Source organism: Seriola dumerili, unplaced genomic scaffold (assembly GCF_002260705.1).
Source record: "Seriola dumerili isolate Sdu_G_001 unplaced genomic scaffold, Sdu_1.0 BDQW01000226.1, whole genome shotgun sequence".
NCBI classification, from domain to species: domain Eukaryota; kingdom Metazoa; phylum Chordata; class Actinopteri; order Carangiformes; family Carangidae; genus Seriola; species Seriola dumerili.
Genome location: NW_019174481.1, coordinates 4,993,024 through 5,018,853, shown reverse-complemented (window position 1 = coordinate 5,018,853; position 25,830 = coordinate 4,993,024). Strand labels below are relative to the sequence as shown.

Here is a 25,830-nt window from a genome sequence, read left to right as displayed (position 1 = left end):
CTGTCATAAGCATTGTTCAGTAAATGTGGCACTGGGCCCAAACATACATGGAAGGGCTTCATCCAGCATGTCAGCAGACTATGTTGTAAATGACTTTGTGATGTATTATGGGTATTTCTTATTACAGTTAAGTAAGGCCTGGATGTGTGTACTTATCCACTTGGCTGAAGCAGCAACACTCCGAGTGGGATTAGACAATTTCTTCCCGACACACATTTGAATCTGTGTGATGAAGAGCCAATTTGTTCTCAAAACATTATGCTATCCTTCATGTAATGGAGAATCCATTTTAACGGTGGCAGATGACGGTGTTGGGAGTCTTCAGTGAGATATAAATCACAGTTACAGTTTTTTGGACTCAGCACCTGGACAAGATAGATGAGCGCATGTTTCACACTGGCTTGTTTGGATCAGAACATTTTCTGCACAGAGCACAAAGTAAACAGACGTTTGATGCTTCAGGCTGTTTTGTACATTAAATTTTTTTTCTTCAGGGTACCAAACTAACATTTCCAACTTTTGTTTGGATTAAAACGGCACTATAGGAGGTGAATGATCTCTTCCTGCACTAGAGATACACTTTTTGTCACTAGCATAAGCGTGTTTGACCTAAAGCTGCTCTTATCAATATTTTTTTTGATTAACAGATAAAATGTGTATGAGATTTCAAGCGTCTTTTTCGACAAGCTCCTAAAAAGCCTTTAACGACCAGACTACCTGTAGATTGTTTGTCCCTACCCTCTGATATTACCCAGACCTTCCCAACTTGGTTAGGTTTAGGGAAAGATCATAATTTGGGTTAGAATAAGTACTTCATAAAGGTTAGAGGACCTTAGTTGCCATGGTTACAATAATAAAACATGGTTAAGGTTATGGAACGGTCAAATTATGACAAGAATCCGTTTCTTTTGGGAAACCACCAGCAGTCTCCTGTGTTTTGTCGACCAATCCATTCAGCCCAACCTCTTGAGTGAGAGCATTCATCAGGTGCCGCTACGTCAGCTGGATGTGTAGATAGGAAACTGTTAACACGACATGACAACTTTATTACCGTGATAATACGTTAGTGCACTGCCACAAAGTGACCAAAAAATCAGTTATTGCAGTTTTAAGCGCTGCCCTGTACTGAATATTTTTGATTCATTGTGAGAATATGATGGCACTACATAGTGTGTGTTTTACACTTTGAATTCAGACACTCAAAGAAAATAACACAGAGCAAATATCAAGTGATTTGTAGCAAATGGGGAGCAATTTGAGACACAGCTTCAGATTCCCTGGTGAACATTTCAAGCACTGTTGTATACCAATGTGTCAGAACACACTGAACAGAGTGTATATACTGTAGGCCAGTTTGAAGCCGCATGGCAACACTCTGGACAAGAGCCGGAAGCGAGAGATGGGGGCTGCTGCCCACCCTCCAGGCACCTGCACAGAAGATCAACCCATCAAAAACCTAATTTCTGAGGCCTGTTTCGCTTCACCTGCCCAGTCCTCCGTATCACCTTTTAGGCATCTTTTCCCTCAACCAACTTCTGTTCTCATCTTCCACCCAGTCCCCCCCTCTGTTCCCACTTTCCACCCGGATCACGTTCCATCTGCTCCCCGTTTCCCTTCCACCCTCCTTCTTTTTTGTCTTTTATCTCGCGCTCTCCTCGTTCACAACGCATTATCCCTTTTTTGATATCCTCCATGTGTCTATCGTCCATCTCCCCGTCTCTGCCTGCTTCCAGTCTCCCTATTTCTTTTCTTATCCTTCAATTTCACTCTTGCTTTTCTACCCCCCCCCCCCCCCCCATCCATCCTCCTCCTGCTCGCCACCCTGCTCACGTCCAGGTCTGTTTCCAGTGATAAGACTCTCAGTAACACCCACACACTCATACACACACACACAAACGCACACACACGCGCACACGCACACACTTTTACAGAGTAGATAACGATATTGCATTGCCAACATAGTTAGCATCATAGCTAAATGCTATTCCTCTCTTCCCTAATTCTGTTGCTAATGATTGTGTCATCGGTGATATTTCTCTCTGAGCCAAATAGGAGCAGTGAGTAGACAAGAAAGTAAAAGACGGAGAGTGGAAGAAGGTTGAACAAAAGAGGACAAAAAGTTATTTCTTTCTGTTTTTCTTCTCTTTTTTTCTCCTAAATCCATTTTGTTTGGGGCTGCACTGAAAACAAAGTTATTACCTCACGTTGTGGTCGGCTCAGGAAGGGAGAGCAGTGAATAAGCTGAACTATCTGAGAGCACAGGCTGAGCTACAGGCCAGTCACTTCATTATGGCACAGACACAGACTAAGTGTTTCTGTCTGACCCACACAAACAGACTTTTCACAATGAAGCCAAAAAACACAATTCATATTAAATGTATCAGAATTTATTGTTGGGACTCTGGAGCAGAGTGACAAACTGACATTTTATATTTTTTCATGTAATTGTAATAGAAAAGCACAGATTTGTGTTAATTGGAAGTTTTATGTGCCAACACTGTAGTAATAAACAGTCCATCCTTATATTGTATTGCATGAGGAGGCCTGTCACATTATTTGAGTTTGAATCAAGTGAAAACTTGAGTCAGAGCATAATGAATACAGAAGTGAAGCAATGTGTCAACAGGATTTGTCCCAGTGGAAATGTGATTTTCCGATTTCCTCTATGCTTGAATAAAAATACTTGATTTAGAAAAGCATGAATTAAGTCAGACCCGATTTCTAGACTCAAAAATGAGCAGTTTCATATTCATCAGACTAATATCACTTACTTATACAATATACTTGGGTATGAACCTTTCAACATTCTGAAACACACGTAATGAGGATGTTCTTGGGCTCTTGGTCAGATCTTTTCAAGTGTATCTTATTGCAATTCTCAGTTGGGCTGTTACTTTTTCAGAATGAATTAAGTTCAAAGGACTAAGATCTAACATATACAGTAATTTGTGAGATTGAATTGAACACAGCGCCGCAGCCTTATCCTAAACAACGTTGTAGATAACTTGTTTATTTTTTTCACCGTGTGTCTGTTTCACAATTAAGAGACACACAAACTTTCCTTTAATGCTGTTGCACTTTACCAAGTTAGTCGACTCTCTGTTTTTCCTGTTTACACATTTTTAGTCTGCCTGGGGGCGGACGGGGCACGACTTTCACGAACGTTTAAATTTCATATAGAAAGTGACTCTCCTAATTGTCACATGCCCATATGTACACTGAAAGAATTATCGGTCGCTGTAATTATTCCAACCGTAATCACTGACCATGACGTGACAAGTTGGTGGTCAAAATCAACAGGCCTCATTCAGCTGATAAGCTAATATGAGGCTTTAGTACAGAATGTGTTTTACTGTCATTTCATTGCACGACAGCAAGGAAACTCTGACAGGGACAAAACAAAGTTGGCAAAGTCAGACTGCTGAGTGTTGGAAAACATTTCTGCACAGAACCAAGACTCTAGGTTTTGTCCGTGATTTCTTTCACTAGTTCACGTTAGGAAAGGATCTCTTCATGGTCATTATGAACAGCAATAACATTTCATTTGATAGACATGAAAAATCTGGACTTGTTTGGGACTGAATGGGAAATTGAGCACTGAGCATGTGTGCATTTTTCATATGTAACAGTTTTATGTTCTGGAGTGTCCAACTGTGACATCCTCAGTGTAGAGTTACTTGATGGGAAATAGCTCAGGTCATATGAGAAGTGTGTGGTATTTTTGAGAGTGTGACCACGTCAGACATGTAATTCCACTTGGCTCTTGACTGTCTGCCTTTTTTTTGAACAGGCTGAAATGCAGAGTAGTTGCCAAACACAACAGTAATGAACAAGGTTGTGATTAGTTTCCCCACACTGCTGCTGATAGGGAGCATGTAGGCTAGAACAAAAAAATAAAATAAAAATGGATAATCATAATTTATGCATTTTTAAATCAAATTTCCTGTTTCATTAGTGAAATGTTGCTCTTATTATGTAATAAATTTGCATATCTGTAGATTCTTAAGCAGAAGGTGACAAGAAAAGGTGTGAGCATGAATCATTCCCACGAGTGTAATGAAACCTTGTTGGGTTTAAAGATTATGAAAAAATAGCCCCAGTAGCTACATTTATTACTAATACTTTCTTGCATTTGCCTCTGTAATGAATCAACAAGATTTTTGATGCATCTATTCAGGAGTTTTTCACAGTCGGCTCTCTGAAACAGCCGCAATATGTCTGCAGTTCTCGCTATATTCCATTCAAGCTATCTGGTGCATTTATGTCTGACCCATGTCCCACATACACTCTCAACTCAAATGTCATCCTATTCTGTCCTAAATGTCAGTGCAAATGAAAGTACTCCCAAAAGTGGGGCTTTGAGAAAGGAGACTGTCACTTGGCTGTCATGTGTGACCCATTCTGGTATCAAATTCTTACATTTGCAGCCATAATCTTCACACTCTGCACCCACTGTGAAGACATCTCATGTTTGCAGTCACTGTACTCCCACAAGGCAGTTTCTGCTATCAGTCAAGGAAGAGCCACGAAACAAATACGAGAGTTGTCAGGGAAATAATTTCATGACCTTGAAACAGAAGGTGTGGTTACAGAAAGTCAGGAACAATTTGTGGTAATAAACAACAACAATAGTCTGATTAAAGTTATATTCAGAGCTGAGACAAAAGTAGATTTTTAAATTGATGAATGTGGTTTTATGCACATTTATTAGTTTGCTCTGGTACTCCATTTAATTATTCTCACAGTGCAAAGGTTGTTCATAAAAGTACACATCAGTGGGAAAACACCATCTGCTCCTCTGCTGTTTCAGTCAGATGGCTTACCATCAATAACATCAATATAAATCTGAAACATTAAAAACAAAATAATGGCTCGGCTCACAAATGTTGCAGCAAATTATGTAAATTAACCAACATCCAATGACTTAAAATTAATCTGCACATGAGAAAGTTAAGTTTTTCCTTGAAACTTCCCCACATCTTGAACAGAGTCATGGGCAACCACTAGCAAGTCTGCTAGACATGCACCAGTCAATGAAAGTACAATGGCGTCGCTATCATGAGATAAACGTAACCCTAAACCGACGTGGTCACTGCTGCGGTGGATTTGTCCATGAAACACCTCTAATTGACAGGAATCTGGTTATGGGCCTGTGAGTTGTTTCAGTGAAATGAATCTGTCATCAGAGAGTTGTCTCAGTTTCAGGTCGTGAGGCTAAACTGACCATCGTGGTGATGACAGTATTAGACTTTATCAGTTTAACCACAACTATAAACTATTGAGTCGTAATAGGAGAAAAAAAAACCCATCTCCTGCTCGTTGACAGGTGTGGAGCAGTGTTGGACAGCATGTTTCAGGAATCACAATATAAAATTCAGCAATTATATTACAGTTAATGCCCCTTGACTTGTTTGCTGTCTTACCAGGATGGTTGGACGTGTTCAGTGGACTCCCAAATGCATAAGCCTGGAGACGGAGTCGTGAAGAGGCAGGTAACCATACAAGTGCTACTTCTGCTAAGTCCAAAGCTATTTATTGTTTAACAAGCAGACCTACATTCAGAAGTCACTTTAATGTTAAGAACTAATGTTAAGCTAGCTGTTCATGGTTACTATGCTAAAATCTGTTTGCTGGTTAAACCCTGTCTCATTTTCTGCTCCTACTGTACACATGCTAATTTCTTTTTGTCTTTGATGGAGCTTGTCTCTGTAATGGAAAGCAATGTCACCATTAATGTCACCAATTCCTTATTCTTTTGATTAATTAGTAAAGTAATGTAGTTACTTTTCCGAAGAGTAATAAATAATCAGTAACTGACTCAATTTTTTCAACTAACTTGTCAGACACTGGTCAGGACAGCTCACTCATTCACTCACTCACAGATGATGTCAACTATAGAAGTTTACTGTCGCACAGAAAAAGAGACATGAATGAAAACATTCGGGTAGTAATGCTGTAACTTACTGCTTCGAATTTGGTGACAAAACCTAGAGCCAATACTATAAGCCTTTTTCACAGGAGGCATTTAGCCATGTCACGGTGAGAAAAGCACAGGTGTAAATAATAAAATGAATGATGGCTGGATTCCATTTAGCTGCTTCGGTTTCAGGGTGCTGGTATGATGCATGCTGGCTCGCTGTCGCACTGTCAGGGTTTACTACTGGGACACTTGAATAGAACAGAGCCCGTGTTCACGTTATTAGTAACACGTGTGCTTATGAAAATGTGTGCAACCACCTCACGTACCTGTTTGCAAGCTTGACAGACTTGACATATTTTTTTGGCAATAATATGAGAGCTTGAAAAAAAATACTGAACATTAAGTAGAGAAGAGATTTATGCTGCTGCGGTAGAGGAGGAGTATTTGGGTCATATCGAGTTGTATTGCAGCATGGGAGAAAATCTTACAGGTGGATATCTCAAAATCGGAAAAATAAAATAAAACTAGAATTACCACCTTGCGGTTGTATGCCTCTGTCTCTGCCAGTCAGATTGCAGGAAATATGGTCTCAATCTCCCCTTCTGTTCCTGAGTTGTGACATTGAATAATGGCCACAAGTGTTTTTGCAGAACATTGTGATGTCACGGTGGAGTTGACCTTTGACCATTTGGATATAAAATGTCATCACTTCATTGTTTTATCTGCTATATTGTGTCATAATTACGTGCACGGGTAGGAACCACATGGGATGATAAGAAAATATATTTCTTTAAATTTGGATTACCTGACCATTTAATGTGCTGTTGCAGAAAGAAAAAACTTGATGCGGTATGTTCGTGTTTTCTGTGTGTATGTGTGTGTGTGTGTGTGTATGTTTGTGGGTGGGTGGGTCCGATTGGCTCAGAGGTTGGAGTGCTAGGTGTTTGCTGGACTTGGCCTCCAACAAGCATCATGACATGCCTGACCCCCTGGCCTGAGGGTCATAGGCCAGACTTCTCCTTTCCTGAGATGAGCTGTTAACTGACCTCAGGGGCATTCAGTCAGGCTAGAAGTGGGTGTGTGTGTGTGGGTGTGTGTGTGTGGGTGTGTGTGTGTGGGTGTGTGTGTGTGGGTGTGTGTGTGTGTGAACCTCAGTATCCTGTGATCTGATTTACCCTGACAAGGCAACAGGACTGAACAATAAAAATGTCTATTTTTCTCTCTCTCTCTCATTCGCTCCCTTCTCTCTGCGTGCTTCAGGCAAAATGGGGGAGGTGATTAAACAGAACAAACCCACTAGAAGAGTGACATTCCCAAAGAGTCATTTTTGGAACTTAAATCCGCCTTTTGTATGTTGTGATGGTTATAATACTGTATTACGAGCAGTTTGGTGCTGTTTGGTTCACCATGCTGCAGAAAGATTACCCACAAGACCAACAGACAAATAATACAATGCAACCAAAATTTTACCATCCCTACACAGGTTGATTGTTCCTATTAGAGCAGATTTTAAGATTTTAATGATCACCTTTAAGGCATCTTTGGGATCAGCTCCCAGAATTTGACGTGCTGAACTGGGCCCTTGTTGTCGAGGCCTCTTGACTCTCAGGAAATCGAGCGAGCTGGCTCTTTATCTTTGTTAATCTATCCAAAGACATTATTGTAGAATAGCATTTTCTTGTCTCTTGTCTCGTGTCTCTTTTATCCAGACAGTTTGTTTCCCATTATTTCATTCGAGTCACAGAGCCAAGCATGTGTTTTTCTGTAAGTTAAAACCCTGGTTATCTTTGAAAAGCCCAGAAGGTTTAACATTTAACACTCACTGCTGTCAAAGACTCGTCTAATGATCTGGAAGGAAAAAAAGAAAACTCCACTGCATGATAAGTGTTACCCGTTTGCCGAATTGCAACTTCCTTTCCAGGTAGCCGGAAATGTCATATTAAACAAAAGTGTAATACAAAAAATATAAATTCATCAGTGTGGAATAATGGAAAGTAACATTTACATAGACAAATATAACTGATACAAAACTTTTTGATTCATGGTGCACAAATCCAACAAGGACATTGTCATTTCCAACTACCGTCTTTGTTAGGATTAGGGAAGGAGCTTAACTCTGTGGAGTCTTTTCAGTTGTTATTTATAATGTCATGTGACATCAACACACAAATTCAGATACTGTAGGCTGGAAAAAAACTGAATCTGATCAATTACTTGCTTGTAGCTTTCAGAATTTTTACAAACTTTTATATATTCGAGGCAGCCGTAATTGGAAAAAGATGATCGCCAAGACTCCACACATATCTTTGTGTTTTTTTTCATTCTATTCTATTATTCTTTTTTATTCTTTTCTATTTTTTTTTTTATCCTTATAATTAGAAAAGTTTGGTAGAATTTTGGAAGTACTTTCAAAAATGGATGGAAATGTTGACCTTCCCTTTCCATCCCTGATGACCTTTTTCATGATTGACTCTTGGCAGGGATTTTATCTTTCAGAATAATTTTAATTTTGTTAAATTTCATCTTTTATTTCATCTGTTAAATTTTTTATTAAACCAATTCAATTATATTTTAATCCAACTCACACCATTACCAATTACCACACTCATTACTTTTTTCGTTTTTGAATTATTATTATCACTATAATTATAATTATTATTATTAGTCCTCCTTTACATGCTCAAAATGCAGTTATGTCCTTCTCTCCTGTTTCTCCATCTTCTAATCTCTGCTCTGTCTCTTCGTTTTTTCCGTGCCTGGCTGCTTAGAGACACTCCCTAAACCGCACGCCCGGCGGCTCACTGAATTGTAAGTCCAAACAGCCGGAGCAGCAGCAGCAGATAGACAGTGACTGAGAAAAGGGAGGGAGGGGAAGTAGTGAGAGATAAAGAGAGAGGGAGAGAGTGAGAGAGTGAAAAGCATCCTAAGCGCGAGAGAGGCGATCATACTGAGGAGGCAGCTACAGCAACAGCAACGCTCCTTCCCCATCATCCTCCCTCTCCTCTATCATAATCCCACGTCCACGCCGCGGGGGAGATGGAGGGCACCCCGACCCATTGAGGAGCACTGTCTGAAAGAGAGGAACATCTCAAATCAACCCCCCCCCCCCCCCCCCCCCCCCGTGACTGCCTGGATCATTTTTTTTTTTTTGGGGGGGGGGCACGATAACCAACAAGGAGTGTAAGGAGGTGTGTACACACGAGCCTGCCGGAGGGAGGTGGGAAGGAGGGAGAAGGAGAGAGAAAGAGGGGGACGAGTGGCAGGGTTGGTACAGCTGCCGATGCCAGAGTCTGACAGTGAGACAGACTGAGAGAGGGGGGACCTGAGGAGTGGAGCGGCTGGCACGTGTGGAGCGGAACTTGTGGAGCCAAGAGGAGGAGAGGAAAATAGATTCAACATTCGCGCACAGCTGGACAGATGAGGAGGCATCAAGGACCACGCTTCAGTCCTGGGTATGTCCACGTATACTACACACACACATAGACATGTACATTTTGTCCTCAGCGTTTGCTGTGTTTTTACCAATAGAGCACAGACACACTTGAGACGCAACAGTGCGTGTTTGCGGATCTTCAGTGTTGACGACTACGCACCCTGACAAGTCTCCCTACTTGCCCTCAGATACTTGCAGCAAAGGAAGGAGGACGAAGAGGAGATATAGTGTGTGTGTGTGTGCACGCGCGCGCCTGGTCATGCTTTCTTACCATCTACATCTTGTTATAACATTACTGTGGACCACTAGAGACATTTCATAATAGGTTTCGTAAGCTGTCAGAGAGATGATGCAAGTAAATACATGTCATCGGACAAATTAAACAATCACATCACACTCGTTTCAACACACAGCACTGCTCATCACATTAACTTTTCCAGTTATTTGTCCTGCACACTGCGTTCAGTCATAATCTGTGCACGATAAAGAAAAATGTGATAGGCTGACTTGTGTGAAAAAAAGCTGAAGTCCAGACTTGTTTTTGAGCTCTAGTGTGAGACATGTTTAGCTCTGCTTACCCCTGCTACACAGCAGGATGCCATGTGTGGTAACATGACATGAGGGGCCATGTGTTGTGTCACGTTGTGGCAGAGTGCATATGGCTCATGGCAGCAGGTTTGCATGAGATGCATCAGCGGGCCGCCCCTCTTTCTCTATCTAAACCCCCACCCCAACAACCACCCCTGTTCCTCTTCCTCTTTTTTCCACCATCTTCCTTCTTTCTCCGTTTCCAATTATAGGCTGTCACCTCTCTCCCTTTCCTTCCTGATCCTATCTCCTGGTTCATTCTCTTGCTAGGCAATTACCTTTACCTGGCTCTGCCCCTCCGGACAGCATGGCTGACTAGTTTCCTGTCTGCCTGTTCAACAATCAAAGTGAAGGATGGGTGGTGATTTCATGGCCATTTTCTTATGGTTGCCCAAACCTGAGCGAAGAAGTGTGACCTCAGCGAAGCCTGAACACAGCAGCGACTTCATGTTATTGCCGCTCCACTCAGATCCAGAAAAGATATGCAAATATGAAATAGCTGTGAGAGCTTTTCAGTGTACAGAAGAATTATGCCTCTAATCATGCAATCAGCTCATTATTTCCTGGTCCTCATTAACTTGTTTGGGTTCCTAACTTTATCGCTGTTCGCAGTCTCGTCTTCCTGAAAACAAAACAAAACAAGAAAAAAAAAAAAAACCCAGACAGAGCTGGCGGGCAGATCGCTCCCAGCATATGGGCGGACTTGCTGTTGGCGTCTGAGAGTGGAGAGACTTGCCAGAGAGCCGAAACCCCCTGAATCACAACCTCGCTTTCCCGCTGACTTCTTGTACTCCCTTTTGTCTTTCTACCTTTCTCTTTCTCTTTTTCTACTTTCCTGACACCTCTGTGGTAATGATCCCACCTTTTAACATCTTTCCTACAACAGTACTACACACACATCTACATAAAATAGGTACACACACACCCCGGCACCCGTCCAGTATAACCTTTTTAGCTCAGCAGTGTGACTACATGAAGCTACATGAAGTGTAGCATCACTGTCCTTTCTGCTGCCAAGGCTGTAAAAAAGTGCGACAAGACACAGATGGAGCCTGAGATTGGAAATAAGACATAGAGTGATCACTGAGGAGGAAGAGGAGGATAAGAGGAAGGGGGGCATAATGAGCAGAAAGAGGAAGATGGGAATAGTGAATTACATAAAAGAGGATTGAGGTAAATCTGAGGAACCTAAGGTTTAGACGGGACAGATAGAGTTCGGAGGGTGACAGAAAAATGTGGCTGAAAATGTTTTGGCCTCGGAGCTGACAGGTGCTGATTGCTGATGTCATTTTCCAGTGAGTGGACACCGCGGCAAAGTGATAGTTTCCAGCCGCCCCCTGGGGACAGAAGGTGAAGAAAGAGACGGAGAGAGGCAGATACAAAGATAGGCCACTGGAAGCAGACGGATTCATTTATTTATAAAAACGTTCTGCTGCATCTTAATGGAAAACTCCGATTTTCCTGGGTCTCAGTTAGGATGACATTGAGTGGTTAGACAATCACACAGGTTGCAAACAAAATGGGCCACATTATGAGCCACTTTTATTTGGAGGTAAAGGCAAAACCATGTGCAGCCAAAAGGTTGAATTTCACATTATACGAGAAAACTATGAGCGTCCACTAAACTACGCCAAACATGGTTCAGTCAGGACTCTCATGTCAACATTCTTACTGTTTATTGAACCAAACAGAAGTGTGGTGCATTGGCAGTCGGCTCCGTAGCAGATCTGAACGAGCTTGACACCCACAGCCAACGGTTTTGGTTCAGTTTCACCACTCATATCAACCTCGCTCTCAGCCAAGTTGTGGATGTTTAGTTTGGGTAATAATTTTACCATTCACCATTTGCTTTCTCTTCTCTGTAACCCGGGAGTGTAAAAGCTAAATAACCCAGGACTCGAGCACAAAACTTTTCACACCGGTTGTTTTGTTAGATGATAATCTCGCCTGTCTCACTTTTTTTTTTTTTTTGCAATGTCACAGGGTTGCCAGATTGCTGCTACAAACTTGGAGAGTACAGTGTTATCATAACTGATAGGAATGATGGGCAAAGCTATGAAATAGGACACAGATTGTATTAAAGTTGCTATAACACCTATAACACAGACGGTTTAGGCTTCAGGTGTGAAAGGAGGAAAGGAGCTATGATGGGCTGCGCACATGAGAGGCTTTGATTGGGAAGGTGACTGACGGTATGTAGGCGTGTTGAAGGACCTTTGTTCTCCGTGTGTGTGTGTGTGTGTGTGTGTGTGTGTGTGTGTGTGTGTGTGTGTGTGTGAGGATGATGGTTGACCTTGAGAAATGCACCAAGGGTCTTAAGGATGTCCTGCGTGGAGAATTGCTGCTATTAGATTGCCAGATGGTGATTGAGGCGCATGCACGGACAAGGGCAAAGACACACTTCTACAAAGCCCCCAGCTCCACGCACGCACATACACACACACACACACACACACACACACACACACACACACACACACACGCATACCAGTCTTTATTAGTAAGTGTGGAATTACAGCACAGAGCCTTGAGGTTGCATCAGAGGTCGTTCACAAAACTGAATTTAATGGTCTTGCTTCCAGTATCATTCAGCACAACAGCGTGAGTGAGTGTGTAATATTACCACTGAGTGTGCAAACGTGTGTGTCCACAGAGGTTATTAGGCTTTTGAAATGCTGGCCGCTGGAGTTGTCGCACATTTTCGTGTAAAATACGAGGTATGATCCCAGTCAATAATGAACAAGTGCGCTTCAATCTCAGGGCAAATAACCTGCAGGTGGAAACTACGACTCCTCTGCAGCTTCAGCCTCCTTCACCGCTGTGTTGCGACCCCCTGACCTTCTTCCACCACCACCACCTCCTCTTCCTCTCGCTATTCCTCTTTCTCATACTTCCTCCCTCACGGTAAATTATTCTCTCTCACACTTTTGCTGTTTTCCTCATTCTGCCCTTTCACTTTCCATTTCGCTTACTTTAATTTACTTTCCCGGCTGCATTTTCTCAGACGTGACCCCAGGCCTTCAGATTCTGTTGTTCATTCTTCCGCTCACAGACCTGCTTGCTGTCTGTCTCTCTGTCTCTCTCTCTCGCTCTCTCTCTCTCCTCCGCTCCCCCTCTCCGATTCTCTCAGCTGCATGGGTCTGATAGGAAAGTTTTAAGGTCACCTGGTATCTCTCGCCTAACACTCATAATGAATTAGCATTTAGCTTTGCTTCATTATTCAGTCTGATTCAACCATCCCTGGGGTCATTCCCAATCTCTGTAAAATAAACTCTCAAATTGAATTTAGTGATGATTGAATCTTGCCTTGAAATGACAAAAATCTTACCCTCTGAGTGATACAAAGTCCTTGAGGGTTTGTCCATCCCATTTTCCTGTGATCATTCAGCCCGGTACAGCTTCATTTAAAAGTCAGATAAAGGGTCTCATTTCATTGACTTTGAAGGGTTGTCACCTTCAAAACCAATACAAATGTATTTTTAAAGAAACGTAATTTGATTGTCTGCAGTTCCTTTATGGCTTCGCCTCATTCAGAAGAAAGCTTCTTACTTCTTTGACACCTCACTCAATGCCTTCCTAATAAAGTTTCTTGTTCCACGGCAGGAAGCAGAAAAATACACAGTTGGAGACGAACAGCCTTTTACCACAACATTATGTAACTGCAATTAATATTACACCCTGCCAACAACCATTTTTATGAGAATGCTTTTTACAAAGCAGAGGAAAAGGAAGAAAGAAAATACACTGCCGTAGTGTTGTCCATGAAAAATACACAGGTTGGTTCTTACAATGGACACACAGTGTACTTTTTTATGCTGCAGTCTCCTGGGGCGGCAGCATGTCAGACATGAACACAAGGAGACTGGACAAGCTGGTCAAAAAGGCTGGGTCTGTGCTTGGCAGGAGTCTGGACTCACTCAGGACTGTTGTGGAGAGATGCAACGCAATGCATGCAATGTAAGATGGAGGCCATCTTGGACAGTACCAACCGTCCTCTCCACAACATTCTGGCAGGACAGAGAAGCAGCTGCAGCAAACGTCTCATCTCACTGCACTGCAGAACAGAGAGGTTCAGGAGATCCTTTGTTCCCACTGCCATCAGACATCAGATTAATTATTATTGTTTATTTATTATTAACAGTTATTATTGTTATCAACAATTAGCTAATGGACACATGAATTTCCCTTAGGGGATAAATAAAAGTATCGATCTATCTATCTATTTATCTTAAAGCAGGCAAATCATTGACCTTCAAGCTAAACTTGAACTTGAAGCTTGAACAGAGACTGCTATGTTGTGGCAAGCCAGGATTCTCTGTTCAGTCAGTAAATGTAATTTCACCGGTATTCAAGCAGCAGCTGATGGTTCAAAAAGAAATCGACCCTCTACTATTTACAATCTTAACAAGAATCTGTAGAGTCCTGCTGCTTTTGGATCAATCACACAGCCAGACCTCTGTCTTCTCTCTCATCAGACTAGTCACTGGTATTTTGACAACTCGGTTTATATCTACATCCTTTTCTGACTAACTTTTGATTCAGAGTTTCTCCAGATCCCTATAAGCTTAGTGAGTCATGGCTCTGGTTAATATTAACATTAACCTTTGTTGAGTCTTTTGGGATTTTCCTTGCCTGGTTCCAGACCAGCTGCTGTTGTGCTCGTTTGACGACTGTTTCCACCGAATTGAGGAACAATCAACCAATCAGAGCTTTGTAGACACGCGGTTGACAAAGGCAATGAAGGTGTTTTAAATTGATTACCAGAATCAAATCTTAAATTGAACATATTTTGTTTGATCAACGTGGTAAAAGTTAACTGTTCCTAAAAGATGTGACCATGACTTCAGTGTCAATTGAAAATGATGTCAGGTCGGACCTATTATTTGCTACTGATTGGTTAAGATAAAACAAAACAAAATAACCCCCCATCCCAACAAGAAATTGCTAACAAATGCAAACACAATGTCCTGGGTGAATGAAATGAAACAAAATGGCGGTTAAATCTGAATATTGTGCTATTATTTTACTGCCTTGCCTCAGAAACCATCTGTACACTTTTCAAAGTGGTCCACAGCGAGGAACGTTGAAAGAAAGATTTCTGTGAGCATGAACATTCATGCTTAACCTTGGGAATAGTATGTGAGACAGAGAATATAAACTCAAAACTTTTTTCTGAGCTGTCAATCGCATTTGGCGATGCGTTTGGCCCCTTTGGTCTGGAGGTCATGGATATTGACTGGTGTGGTTGAAGGCTGTAGAAAAAAGCTATAAAAGCTACAAAGTGGACCTTGAATTGGAGTTATTTTGTCACAACAAGTTTCTGTCTATAACTTGAAAAGTTTTACTTCCTACCTGAAAATGTGACCTGAAGCGAAAGCTTATTAGAGTTTAAGGAAAAATCCATTGAGTTTTAACATTATATGCAATTATTCTTAATATTATCTGTAATTTTGGATGTTGGCACAGTAGGCCAGATGTAAAATTTCAATAGAAAAGGGGAGAGTGTCTTAACGATCTCTTCCTCTCGTCACCTTGTTGCAATAAGAACAGTCGGGTCTACTGTGTGTGTGTGTGTGTGTGTGTGTGTCTGTGTGTGTGTGGCAGACCTCTCATTACCTGCCCTGCTTGAATTAAGGACTCATGTTTCTTAGACTTCATTAAATGTTGATGTGGGTCATGAAGTTTGTGGCTCCATTCACCTGTGCTTCCTGTCCCTCCGCAGATGTTAATGCAGGTCAATGAGATTACCCTTTGTGTGTGTGTGTGTTTGTGTGAGTGAAAGTGCACACGTATCTCTTATACTGTTAATTTGTTAATTGAATGTCAATGCAGGTTAAATAGTATCACCTTACGTTTTAATAATGCAACTCAATTAATGACCACACACAGTTGCAGGAGCTCCACTTTCTTCACTTTCCTCTTCTCTCTTTCTCTTTTGTTTCCCCTTCTGTGTGAGGATATGCGTGTGGGAATCAGTGTGTGTGTGTGTGACGGAAACAGAGTGAAATTTAGAAATTTAGATGTCCAGTTTTAGCTATATGAGCGACAGCCCTAGTAGCCTAGTATTCATGTAAATGTGTGTGTGGTTGTGGTTGTGTGGACAAATTTTGTTTTGAAACCACTGTCATTTTGGTCGGTCCTCACAACTTCAAAGGGTTGCTCAATGGTTAAGACTTGTGTTTTAGGGTAAGGGTCGGGGTTAGACATATATTTGTGATGTGAAGGTTAGGGTAAGGGGCCAGGGAATGTATTATGTTAATGAGTGTCCTCACAACTAATGTAAGACAAGTGTGTGTGCGCGTATGTGTATTACTATCTAATGCCATCTGTAGAGCAGACCTTCGGGGCAGGGGGGACGTTATTCATTAACTCTAACCGCATGCCTTCTAGGCAAGAGCACAATCGAAGTGTCTCTGTCAGTGTGTGTGTGTGTGTGTGGTTGTGTGTGTGTGTGTGTGTGTGTGTGTGTGTGTGTGTGTGTGTGTGTGTGTGTGTGTGTGTGTGGAGCATGCTCCTAATACACATAAGGTCAATCAGTCTCACTTGTTCACCTCACTTTTCTCCTCTGCTCTCTCCTCCCCTTCTCCTTGTCGCTCTCTTTCACTCTTTCATCTGTGATTCTTAATAGATGAACGGCGTTCTGATCCGTGAAGACTCTGTTAATGAATGCTGTATTGCTATTGATTTCTCCTCTGATCCCTCAGTTTGTTCTGGCACAATACAAACCACGTTTTCCTGCGAGGTTGAGAGGAGGGCTTGGCTGGTAGCCATGATTGAGTGTTGTACCCCAGTCCTGCAAATTGGATTTTAATGATTCAAGTATCATTTCTTGAACACTGCTGACTGCTCCCTGCAGAAATTAAAACGTGATGCCCTATATGAAAGACTGAGAGAGGAAGGGTCAGGGAAGAAATGTTTTGGTGTTTGAGCTGGGATGTCATTTTACATCAGTGGGAAAATATATGTTCATTTTGCATTGAAGTTGAACTGAATTTAAAATGAAGAAATCAATAAATCAATCAAAACAAGAAATTTTAGTTTTAGTCTAACTCCTGAGTGGGTTTTTTTCAGACAGACAAGTACTTTGAATGATTCAATAGTTGTGTAGGTGAGCATCAAAAGCCGTTAATAGTGATGTGCAATATCACTGATTCCCTTTCCAATAAACCCAGGCTGGTTTTGCCAATACCAATATGATACTAATACTTTGTACAAAATACACTAAGATGAGAGTCGACAGGTTACGTAGGCGTGCTGTAGTAAGGTAGGGTTTGTTGCCTGAAGAGTAAATCATTTAAAATGGATACAAAATATAGAGTATTGGAAATAAAACAGCATCCTGGGTTTTGAAGATTATGATACAACTACAAATGTTTTATTGAATTGATGTGACAGGGACACAAATTTTACTCAAAACAACAGCTGCAGCTCTGATCTTTATATAGCTGTTTATTTTAGCATTGATTTATCCATTTCATTACTTACTTAATAATCATATTTATTTAATTAGTGGGCATATTTATTTCTATGAGTCAGAATGAAATATAAGTCTGTGGTTTTAAGAATGCAGGGAACTCCAGTTGTTTGAACAGCAACACACGAACTGAAGCCCAGACAGATGTGAGTCACTTTCCCACGGTCAGTGACAGTGATAAACGTCGCCTATAGCTACACGCTCTCTTTCTCTGTACCTAGACAACGCCTGCCACAGCAAAAGGAGTGAAGTCTGTAGCGGCATCTCTCCTCTTCTTCAGACCGCTGCTGCATAACCTCATCATACTCTGTACTGTGATTAAATCTCGTGCAATGCTTAACAAGATTTGTGGTGTCGCCGCCGTACTTCACAGTCCTCCCACACACATCAGATACAGCGTCGTCGCCTGAGAACTGAAAAAGTTCCACACAAGATTACATTTACGGTCAGCCATCATCAGTATCAACACAACTTACCAGCCTCCACTTAACGAGCGAAACTCAAACTTCACATTACGACGGATTCGATTAAATGTTGAAGACAACGTTCAGCATTTATGGGACAGACGCTTTTCTAATGCTATGTAACCACCACATGGGCCTGTTGAAAGAAAGGGAAGACAGTGTATTGTCAACATTTGTAGGTTACAAGTCTATGACATGTTTCAGTGCACCAGGGAAGTTGACAGTGCGTTGCCTAGCAACACTTGCTCTCAAATGTCAGTCAACCTCTTCCATGGGAAAAAGCCCATCCAGAAGCTTGGATGCTGTCTCCACAGATATGTCAAATGTAGGTTTTATCTTCTCATGAACTATGAGTTGCAGTATCATCATAGTTTGTATTTCCTTACAAAAAGTGAAGAGAAATCAAGTTTCAGTCGCACCTTAACAGATGGAAGGATGATAGGATGTCTATAATCTTTATCTGGTTGTGCATTTTTTTCATGTTAAACAGCCTCCATGTTGCTGTGGGAATATTGTTTGGGTGAATGTAGATGGACAGATTTTCTGTAATGTCCTTCAGCACTGACCCCCTATTCTGCACACACACACACACACACACACACACATACATTTCGCTCTGAGGGAGCACAGATTCAGACATTACTTCTGCCTCACTGCTACACAAACAGGCTTGCAGAAGCCTGGGGACTATTCACCATTGGTGTGCGTATATACACACACACACATAGACACACACATTCGCGCAGGCACACATGTGCGTCAGCCTCCCTGCAGGACTGGAGGCATGTGGAAGTCACTTGGGGATGCCAGCACACATGTGTCGCTTTGTCCTTTATATGTGTCACGTATCATAAAGAGGCCAGTGGTTGAGTCACTGTGTAGATGTATACAGTATCTGTGAAGGTTCCTGTGGAGCTAAATGTTAGCTGCCTCTTTAAAATGAAATCACTCTTTGCTTGGCCTCCCCTTTCGTTTATACAACAAAACTGTATCGAATCATGTGCTCAATTGCGTGTTGACCTCTGTGTTTTTCACCAGTTTTATATCAGTCTGAGACTTGTTGCCCTTTAGCAAGGCAGTGGGGGTATTTTGTAGCATTTGAGAACAGACCCCAGAGAAGAATTCCCATTTCACTCAAAAGGTAAAACAACGATGGAAAAGGAGGGCAGCAGCTGCGTTCGTGCATATTAATATGATCATCTACATTCACTGAGTTAAAGACAGATATGAACAGATAGAGGTTGTTCATTAGCTCATGTTCTCGTGTGAATGACTGCGTGGTGCCGTGTGTCCCCTGACTCAGTTTGTTTCAGCAACTTGTTACAATGACTGTCTTTTTAGCGAGAACAAAAGCCTTTGGCAAGTTGCTTTTCTGCTTCTTTCTCATCTTGTCTCTCCTTCCACAGATCATCTGGTACATTGTTTCCTGCAAACTACTGTACTGGCCCTGTTGTTATAAGATGACCCAGCTTTTTCCAACAGCTGTTTTTTGAGTAAAAGGCTTTTTGAATATAAGGAGCACTTTATCAGACGAGTCCTGTTGGACAAGTTTCCCTGGGATACTGTTACTTCAGGGAGAAGACAGAGTTCTCATTGATACAACTTTTCATCCCATAAAAGGGAAACATGCAATACAGCCATTAAAGTATAAGGATATACCATCTGGGAAGGCTTCATTGGTTTGGAAAAGGGCAGGGGCTTTCAAAAAAAATACTTTGCAGGTGAGTGGATGAACCTTCTGTCTATCATCATCAACACAAGAACAAGCCGCAGTCTGAGGAGCGTTGAAAGCCAGTTAGCATGTCAGTGGATGATTCTCGCCGTCTTTGTAAGGAAAATGTGCGCATAACAGGAACTCTGATGAATACCAACTCAGTCATTTCTCCGTAGCTGCCCGCAGTTCCTCCCTCATAGGACGCTGATTGGTCTGAACCACTGTTATTCAGCCATAAACTAATAGCTTTCTGCTCCTCATAATGGCATCTGTGACAGCAGTAGTTCTCACCTGTTTGACTGATGATTCAGTCCCAGTCAGTTTCTGCAGTAAAGACATCAGGAGATGCTTTTAAATTGTTTTCACTCAAACTCATTTCCTCCATTGCAAACCATGTTACACAAGCTGTCAGAAACTCTCGTAGGTTAAGGTGGACTAACAAGACATTTATAAGGCTGACTATTTCTAAAAGACACACTGTAAATGATCTTTTGAAGCAACAACCCATGACATATACATGACATATACATATATATATATATATATATATATATAATCAGACAAGTACAGTATCATAAACTGTAGTATTTGATTCGCTCTTTCCCTTTTCCCTCGCTGCCTGTCAGCTTCACTTTCACCTGATCCTGGGTTAATATGCTGTGTCAGCTGTGCCTTCATGTGTGTGGATTTTTTTTTACCAAGAATCTACTAACGCATTTATCTGTAAACCCTCCACATCCTCGTCTATTTCAGAGCCTTTATTTCTCAATCTCCTGTTTTCCTCACCCTGCTCCTTCCTGTTTCATCCACCTGGCCTGAGCCCTCCACTGTCCCCCCTCCGCACCCCCCCAAACCCTCCTCCGTCTATTTTTCCTTCCTTTTAAACATAGAGTCATGAATTTATTATGCGAATCAAAATAGAGCAATGACTCTTTGTCCCCTTCTCTGCATGTCATTGCTCTACAATGAATAATTCAGCCACTGTGGTTGAAATTAGGATCAGGGAGAAAAAGGGAATTATTTTGGAGCCACACTATTCAGGCTATTTTCGAACGGCGAGCTGTCAGCGCCTTTCCTGCAGCTCTCACTCTTTCTTCTTCCTCTCTTCGTGCCTCTCTCTCATTCCTCCCACCAGTTCATTCGCTATCACATGAAGATAGAACAGATTCTTTTCTGTCCTTGGGAAAGACTGCGTACTAAGCAGATGGGATGGGATTGATGGTGTATAAAGTCAGCCTCGTATTTTGTGTGTTTGTGACTTTGTATCTACAGTATATAGTTGGGGTGTCTATGCATTCAACCATTTGTGTGTGTTGGGCCGTGTGCACATTTTTTTTTTCGCCATCTTTACAATATGTTTGTTGATGGGGTGATTACAGACGCTGTTTTGCAGGTTTCTGATGAATAGCTTTGATGGCACAACATGCAACAGACAGTTTATTTCTCCCTCTAAGACAGCCACTGATCTCATTATAGAGCACTTGCCATCTCACTCTGTTTGACTTGCATTCGATATTCGGTGTGTAAGATGTGGAATGACAGTTATTGAACGCCCCGAAACAAGTCCCACCAGCTCTCTGTTTTTATTTTATGATACTTTACAGAGAGAGGAAATAACAGGGGAGAGGTTAAAATGCTTATCGCTTCGCATCAGATCGACCGTTTGGGAGGCAAAATGGTGCAGCAACTTGAGCAGCAGGAGATCTGATAACCCTGCGAGGGTGCAACACAGGCCACTGGGCGGTCAACCACCTACACGTCTATACATGATCTTCACGTGGATAAAAACACGGGGACACACGCTCTGTGCGCACATAAGGTCAATCATGCGCTCGGATACACACACATAGATGCGGACGCACACTTGGATGATTATTCTCGGTCTCCTGGGGCATCATTGAAACTTTTCAGCTGTGACCTCACTAAGAGGGGGAGAGGGAGCGAGATGAGCATTGGAGGGAGCGAAAATGAGAGACGGAGCGAGTCCTTGAATTTTAACCGGATGCTCCCTGGGGAGAACTCCCATCATCTCTGTGTGTCTTCAACGCTGCAGCTTTCTTTATGAAGCACAAGGACTCTGACTACTCTAATATTCTCTCAGGAAAACTCGTCCCCCATCAGTCATTTCATGGGAGAAAAATCATTTGATGAATCAGTAGCAAAGGGTTTCTCTTATCTGGTTTTATCGCTGGATAATGACTTTCCTCCAGCAGTAACCAATTCTTCCATGAGGATGTACCACAGGATAAAAAGTCACTATCAGTGATCAGTAATGTGATCAGGGCTCCAACTCTGATTTATTGTAACTTTATTGTCATAGTTTCAGTCCTCATTGCTTTCAGTTGTGAAGACAGTGTACACACCAAAGTCATTCAAAAATCCGGGAAAAGCTGTTTCTAAGCATGGTTTCTCTTCAGCGCTGGCGCGACGCAGGAAAAGTTTCTTACCATTCACGTGTTGGGTCTACAGCCCAGGTCAAGGTGATCCGATCAACAGCTTCAGAGGAGCTGCTGTTGGACCTTGAGGTGAGATTGTGTCGTCGGTTCATGCTGTTTGTTTCTTTGCCCCTCTGCGTTTGCCTCTCGTATAAAATATGACCCATCTTTGTGATATTTCGTAAATTATTTAAAATAATTATTTAACATGATTTTGCCATTCTTCTTCATTTTGTCTTCAAAATAATCTTTAACTCCATAACTAAACCCGGGGGGGTTTGTATTTCTGTATTTCTTTAGGGCTTAAAGATTCGCTTTTGCTTAAAATCCTCTAGTAGTAGAACCTGAGAAATATAGGAAGATCTATTTAAGTCAAAAGTAAACTCCCCTCAACTCAAATGTCCCAGGTTTTAGTCCTTTGTTGCAAGTACTTTTCTACTGTTGACTTCCTTCTAAAGGTGCAAAATTAAGAAAAAATAAAATAAAATATTCAAAAGTGTGTCCACACACGTGTAGGTGCAGACATGAGGAGGCTAATAGAAGCTGTCACGGTGCTGTGACTCCAGATAGTCTGCTGTCAATCAACAAACCAACCCTGAACTCTCCCTAAACCTGTCAACCTGCTCCTCGTCCAGAGCTCTGTCTCTTCCTCCGGCTCGTCCTCCCTTTAATCTCCTCCTCTTATCTATTTTCCCTTCCTGTGTATGTGTTTTCATTTTTCATTTTACCTTCTTCTCACTCCTCCAACATCCCTTATTTGCTCAACCGCTTTTATGACCTTTCCAGAAACTTCCTCCCCTGTGATCCTCCTCCTCCTCCTCGTCTTTCTCCTCCTCCTCCTCCTCCTCCTCCTGTAATCTGTTTCTTTTCACCACCTTGCTCTGCAGTGTTTACAAAGCCTTCACAACCGTGTGTGTACACATAAATGTGTGTATCTGTGTGTCTGTATGAGAGAGAGAGAGAGCGGATGGTTTGTATGTCCTCCTCTGGGATCTCTGGTGAGAAGAGGATCCAGGAAGTGTGATGATCACCTAATGTCCTGTGAAGCACCATCTTTTTATACACACGCACACACACACACACACACACACACACGCTCTTGCTGTTGTACAACCACAAGCTGAACAGTTTTATCAGTGCTCAGGGATTGTCGCTTTTGTTTCCTCAGTACAAAGGATTCAGCTCTCTCCTCCACATCCCCTGCTTTCTTTTATTCCACATCTCCATCCTTGTCACTCTCCATTTTTTCTCCCCTCCCCACGTCATCCACTCCCATGTTTTTTTGTTTTTTTCTTATGCTTCACCTCTATTCCCCCCCCCCATTTCAATCCCCACATCTGAAACGGCAACAACGGCTCCTATTGGTTGCGCTGACAGAATCAGAGAAACGGACAGCCAATAAGCTTTTGGGCTAACAGGGTCACTGTTATCCGTGAAGCACTGCAATTACTCTCCTGTCTACATCTCTGCCATGTATGCATATGCAATGCTCTCTCCGTCCTTGTACCTGCGCTGCGCGTTTCTGCTGCACATGAACATCCTTCTTGGTAATATGGTTTATTTACCACAGCTTGAATGAAAGTGAAAGGTCATTTTATATGCTTGAGGCTGATTTGATGTCAAGTTCTTGAATTTTTTTTTTTTTTTTCAAATAGAATGAGAGAGCATTAGAGTCTGAGTGCAATCTAATATACATTTGCAATCGGTTTATGCATTCAGGTCAAAGCTGTGTACATATTCATCGTAAATTTTTCCCGTGTGAATCCGGCACCATGCTGCTCTTCAAAGACCGGGGAAAGGAAAGCTGTCATACTCCCCCCATCCCCCTTCGTTTTCCCTCCAAGTCATTCCTTTTTCTCACTGTTTACTTGCCGCTCAGTTATATATTTGTACCACGTACCAGTCAGTCACTCAGTCAGGCTGCGTTCAGCTGTACAAATTACACAGGGTTTTCCTCCTCTCCTCTGTGGACATACGTGGCCTTTTCACTCAGTAAAATGACACTGAAGCCATTTTACATTTTGACACATTGTGTTATAAACTCACAATGTTTAAAATACTGAATTTCAAGCTTGTGTTATGGAGCACCATCAGGATTCCCGGGCCTCTCTTGCGGCGTCTGATTGAGCATCGGGCCTAATTTGCATCATTCGATTCTCTCAACTGTGGAATAGCTTTGACCTTCCTCCATCATTAGTGACAGAGTGAGACAGAGTGCTCTCCTACCCCCCCCACCCCCCACCCCGCCCGCTCTTTTCCTCCTCTTTCATCCATCACACTCACCACTTTCCTGTCTTCCATGTCCATCACTTCTTCCCTTGATACCCAAATCTATTCATCGCTCACACTTGCAGTCATATTATGCGAATCCACACTTATCTATTTCAATCTTCTCCCTTCACTTTCTTTTCATCGCACTTGTTCTTGCACCCGTCTCATTCGGGGTGGTATATATAGAGGAGGTGTCGGTCGTCTTCTGTCTTAAATTCCCCATTTGGATTTCACCTATCTAATGAGCTGGAGAACTGAATTAATTTCTTTTTCTTCTTCAGACCAGAGGCATATAAAAACACACTCCCGCACTTCACACACACACACACACACACACACACACACACACACACACACACAGGGGCCGTTGCCTTTCAGGTGAGATGTCTCCGGGGAAATGTTTTCCTTTACAGAAATCGGCCGGCTATCATCACAATCTGCAGCTGCTGTGTTGGCGCTGTGCAGAAGACGTGATTTCACTTCCCAATGACCAACCCTTGGGATCACCCCACCATTTTGTTATCTGGAAACTCATTAGCCTTTAGAAAGGAAATGACACCAGAAATGAACTCCTTTCATATCCCATCTTGAGCCCAGTCATCAGAGCTGTGATGACAGAGTCTCCTGTTTGCGTGAAGGCGAGTTTTGTCTCCTTTTGCAACAATATGAGTCCACATTTATCAGCATGACCTACAAAATGCTGCACTGAAGAGCAATATTGAGACTAAATATTCTGTATTTATTGAGGTAATAACATCAAATAAGGCTGATGGCGGTGACCAAGCTTTTTCGAAGCATGTGTGAGATAATTAATGAGTCATTTCAATCCACACCAGTAATAAGGCCACAGATCCCCAAAGGGCAAGACTAATTCAAGGCTGTTCAGTCACTTGTCATAGTGTGTGTCACTCAAAATGATTGGTGTCCGCATGTGTGTTTTTTTTTGTTTTTTTCTCGGAGACAGGTCAAGTTTGATTAAATGATTTTTATCTCACTGCTATTTTTAACTCTTTCTCTCCAACTTGCACTCTTGCTAATGGTGTAATAATCTCTGCACTTGCTGGTTAATTACACCCCAGGATAAACAATTGCCACACTAAATGCTTTTCCTCAATACACTTATAAAAAGCCATGTAAACACTGGCTTATTCGCGTGCATGCACAGGCACAATTTGCGCAGCTTTGTGTAATTTCAGCAGTGCACGTACCAGACTTAATGACTTGTAAGTCTTCTATCTGCCTACCAGCTGGCGGGTGTCCAAACCTCTGATCTGCAGAGCGAGCTCTTCATCGTTCCTGAAAAAAACATGATGGTGCACATGCAGCACTGCATCACACAGGCCGGCACACACGCCGTCTCAACACATCACACATCTGGGTTCAGAGCCGACTCTGCTCCGCTCTGAACCCAGAACAAAAAGGTGATTTTGTACATCTGTCAGCATGAGGAAATGGGCTCTATGGCCGCTCCATCCTGCTCACTAATGAGGCCCGTCCCAGATAACAGGACAACACTTGTAGTTGCCATAAC

The 25,830-nt window shown here is 42.2% G+C and overlaps 1 protein-coding gene across 1 annotated transcript in view; it reads left to right on the top strand.

Annotated features, from left to right (window-relative positions):
* Positions 1-9,349: 9,349 nt before the first annotated feature.
* LOC111228972 (leucine-rich repeat and immunoglobulin-like domain-containing nogo receptor-interacting protein 3) overlaps positions 9,350-25,830 on the top strand; it is a 31,105-nt gene continuing 14,624 nt past the window's right edge. Inside the window, exon 1 of the mRNA XM_022755101.1 lies at positions 9,350-9,372. The gene's annotated coding sequence lies outside the window, so the exon portion shown is untranslated. The remainder of the gene's footprint in view (positions 9,373-25,830) is intronic.